Here is a 4,786-nt window from a genome sequence, read left to right on the forward strand (position 1 = left end):
TCTTTGCTGAAGCCATACATTTAATGAAAGCAGGGGTGAATATCAGCGTCTATACGCATACTATGCATTTTCATAAATGCATGGGTGTTAGAGAAATCATTGGCCGTTAACCGCACTGCACTGGAGGAACATTAAGGCTCTCAAGATCCTGGAATGTGCTAAAATGCTTTGATCAAAGCTATTTAGTTCGACACGTGGTGCTGAAAAGCGCTGCAATAAGAAATTAAAAATCACAAGCCTTTAGGGTATAAGGAAGCGAAATTTTCTACAGCTATTCGTGGTCTCCACTAAACAATCGTTGTCAGGAAGTTATATGAAACAGTCTTCTTGATGTCAAAAACTTTCTTGGAACTTAATATATAAAAACAGAATGATAACTTCGACGCATATTAAATTACCTTTCAGCGCCAAAAGTGATTTTGCATTTTGCTTGAAAGTCAGGATTGTGAGCTCGAAAGTGAACAAAATCTTCTCGAAAGTGCATCCACAATTTTCACAACTAATCCTAACCAGCCTTCTCTAAGAGTCATGGGGGAAAAAAGAAGAGAAACACCTGAACCATACCTGCTGAGTTACTTTGTTACCGACAAAATTTGGCACTCGATTGCTGTTTAGAGTTTCTTCAGCTACATTCAAAACTCAAAGACCTACATCTTATTTAAAACATTGTTACTCATTATCAATACCAGATATGTCCCGGATGTGGGGTATTTACATGAGGGATATTGTGAGATCATCATAAAATATGGATATTTGATATAACATGCGACGTTGAGCCAATGGTATGTAGAGGCCTATTGGCATGTTCAATTCCGTCATATCGAAGCACGTACCTCTGCGCATTAAAACTCGACCACGCTTTCAGAAGGGCTGTTCTCATTCGCACTTATTAAAAATTACATTCAGTAATTTGAAGCAATAAATTCTTTCCTTACCTAGGAAATCGTAATTATTTCGTCCAAAAACTGATATATTAGGTGATATCAATGCCAGGTGGTACAAAAATGCCCCATAAATATTTTTATCTTCAGTGTTCACTGACACATCATTTTAGTGCTAACCGACCACACCTAATCTAAGCTAAAATTATCAAGTACAGGGATATACAAAACAGAATTTTGTGTCGTCAAAAAGAAATCTATACATTCTACAAAAAAGAAACTGCGATGGCTCTTTCACACCCTGGAATAATAATGAAACTCCTGCATGAAATAATGTTCGCTGGAAATGTAGTGTACGAACAACAGAGTTCAAATGCGACAAGCAAAACAGAAGTAGCGTCTGAGGCAGACTGACCTTTAGTACAATCGAGTTTCAATTTGTTTTGTTTGTTTGTTTTATGGGGTTTAACGTCCCAAAGCGACTAAGGCTATGAGAGACGCCGTAGTGGAGGGCTCCGGAAATTTCGACCACCTGGGGTTCTTTAACGTGCACTGACATCGCACAGTACACGGGCCTCTAGAATTTCTCCTCTAAAGAAATTCTAGCCGCCGCGGCCGGGATCGAACCCGCGTCTTTCGGGTCAGCAGCCGAGCACCGTAACCGCTGAGCCACCGCGGCGGCCGAGTTTCAATTTGATGGCGCAGATACAACTGCCTTGAATTTTTAATAGGCCCTGAGTTCTTTTACTCTCGAGTAGCTAATATTCTGCTGCACTTTTATTGGCAGTAACATTTTCTTGTGCGTGGTTAGAGCTTATGGTAATAGAACGCACATGCCGGCGATTTCATGAGTTTTCAGGCCTTCGGATTTGGCTTCTCGCGTGGGATCTAATAGACGAACTTAACTTTAAAGGCTTGAAAGCTGTACACTTTCAGGAGAACTGCAGTGGTGTAAATAGTAACCGTGCCACGCAGCATGTCCCCGAAACTAGGCCACTTCCCAGGAGACTTTCTAGATGGAACAATAATCTTTCCTTTCTTTTTTACAGCCATTCAGCTCAAACTTACAATTCTTTTCTTACTTCACGCTGAGCGCGCAATAAGTACGATAACTATGCTGTAAACGCGAAAAATGGAAGATGCACGTCATCATCATTTGGTCAGCGAATGCTGTTCAAAGTGGATCGGCGGAAGCTCTGACTCGTGGGCAAGAAAACTGGGACAGAACACTGCAGTGAAGACGCTGGATGTTTGTCTCAAAACGCTCGCTTTTTATGGAGAAAGGTGAACTGAATATGTTTGGGTACCTGCGCGGGCGATGACCTGCTACTCCCGCCGCAGGAAATGGACCAGAGTTGGGTGGCAAAAGAAGGGGAGGCAGAGGCGAGCTGTAATACGGTTTTAGAATACAGGACCGAGACCTAGGCGTTACATATTAAAACTGTGTACTGTGCACTATGGCTTATACTCGTGATAGTAATAGAATAGGAGGTGGGAGCGGAGGCACGGAGGTTTGCGTTAGCTCCGTTTTAGAGGAAAATCAGCTATTTTGGGCATATTTTTTACCCCGCAAGTAGCACCTTACTTCGGTATTGCACGTCTACTGGCGTTTTATCTCCATGGCGGCCAAATGACCCGTTCTCACGATGAAAGAGCGCAGAAAACAAAACAAAACAAAAAAGGCAGAGGCAACACGTCTGTGCATGAATATTTCTTTTCCACTGTTAGGTTTTTTCGAGCTACTTCTTTTTCGTGAAATCGCGTACTAAGCGGCACAAACAACCAAACTTTTCAAACAACACGTACAACTGAATCCTGGTGCTGTCCAACTCGAAAAGCAAGCGTCGTACGGTCCTATTTATTTGCCACAGACGTGAGACACGGGGAAGCAGCAACAACTAATCGGCTGTGAAGTGAGAGGCTCCCGCTTGGAAGAACACCGCCGTGTTGGCCGACCGTACTCGGTGTTAGCGGACTTTTCGTTAAGCGTTGCGAGCTAACCTAAAGATGGACGCTATGTTAGTGTTCTGCACATGCCCACTGGTGTCAGGCTATTCATCTATATTCCTTAGCGTTAGGCTCATCCATACCTACATGGCTGAATATAGCCGGCCAATATCCTTCGTGGTAGTCGCGATTGACCGGTCGCTGCTGTTTGCCAGATGACGAAAAGTTATCATTAGAAAGCACCGAGTCCTTTTCTGGCATAGTTCTAATCGCATGATGCGGCTTGCGCAATGCAGTGGGAGACATCTAGATGAAGCATTTCCGCATGGTGAGCAGAGGAGCCAAGTAGGCTATATCTACCGCCCTTCGCTTACTTTTGTCGCTAAACAACGAGAGAGAGGCAGAGAGCTGCTTCTGCCATATTAGGACGGGTAGCAGCTGTACCGTAGAAGGAATACCCCTTGCTTCTACTCCTGTCTATTCGTGTGCTAAAAACAAAATACAGCGCTCGCAGTAGAGTGCACACGTACAGTGAGAAGAAAAATATGTACAGAAAAAAAGAGCACGAAAAATAGGGCATTAAATGACTGCCGTATGCTCATATATGGCAGCAACAGTACCGTAAGGGACAGATTAAGAGGCCTCAGTAAAATCTCAGCATAAGTTCTTTTAACATTGGACGACGTTTCAAGCTGCCCTCCACATATCAGGAGAGGGGGGGGGGGGGGGGAGGCATTGTGCTCAAAACTATCTGTGCGGGCCAGTGCTGCGGAGGGCCTTGCGTGCCAGTGTGCGCTGTTTCTCTTGCTACGCCGAGGGCCTTCAGCAGTGGCAGTTATCGCGTTCATGGGCACACTCATGGCGGGGCACTTAGCGATTAGAGTTCGAGAAGCTATTGTTTGCTGCAAGCATTTTTTCCAGTCAATATGGTATGATTCTTCTACAGCAGACTTTTATGGTATTCCCGCTACGCCTTGAAGAGAGTTGTCTGCTCAAATTGTAACTAAATCTTGTGCACTGCCGAACTTTCTAACGTGCATCTCTTTGTGTAGCTTCATGAACTCGGCAACCCGCTGTTTCAAAAATTTATTTCAGGCGATTTTTTTTAGGACCACTTTGGTACTAGTTCCTGGCTGCTTCTTTGGAAATAACGCATTATGTTCTACAGTTAGGGATGCTAAGGCAGCTCGACTGAGAATAGAAACGACACCCGTATATTTGATGCGGCAACTTCCTTGAGGACCAAAGAAAGCAGGCTGGCTTCGAAAAAGCCAAAGGTGGACACTCGACGTAACGAACTCCGTTGATATGCGACATGGTGCTGTCTTTTCGCCCTTGCCGTGCTGAAACAAGCGTCGGAACGAAGCCTGCCAGGGCTTATCTAGTTTGGCTGCACAATCTGTCTTCAATAACACTGATAAAGATAAGAGCTGTCGCCGCACGCGTAGCAAACAACTTACGTCCTCACGCGATTCTTCATGCAAAGTAACTATCTTCATGCAAATGTACGGTTCGCAAAGTTCAGCGTTTATTTTAAGAAATCTGTCTAGATTTCTTGGGGCAAGATTGCAAAATATAAACAAACCAGCCAAAAAAAAGTCACATTAAGATTAGTGATTGAAACATAAGAGAGGGTTTCTGGGAGTTTAACGTCGTAAAGCGACTTACGAAACATAAAAAAGAGGCATAAGTTTACTTGCTCGGAAGAAAAGCAAGAAAAATTTATCGTGCATTCACGGAGTGCTGGTTGCGGACTAGCTTCCAAATGCGGAACATCACAGATATCAAAAGGACCTTCGGCCCCGGCTGTGCTTGCTTCTCGCTGTAAGAATATAGCACGTGCAAAATAACCCTGATAACACCTGCTGGTGTTATCAGAAGCCTGTTCAAAATGCGTGGCGAGATTCCAAGGAAAATGACGAGACCACCTCCACGGACAGCCACCAGGCGACTAAACG

Source organism: Amblyomma mixtum, chromosome 1 (assembly GCF_055824585.1).
Source record: "Amblyomma mixtum isolate Tamu chromosome 1, ASM5582458v1, whole genome shotgun sequence".
NCBI classification, from domain to species: domain Eukaryota; kingdom Metazoa; phylum Arthropoda; class Arachnida; order Ixodida; family Ixodidae; genus Amblyomma; species Amblyomma mixtum.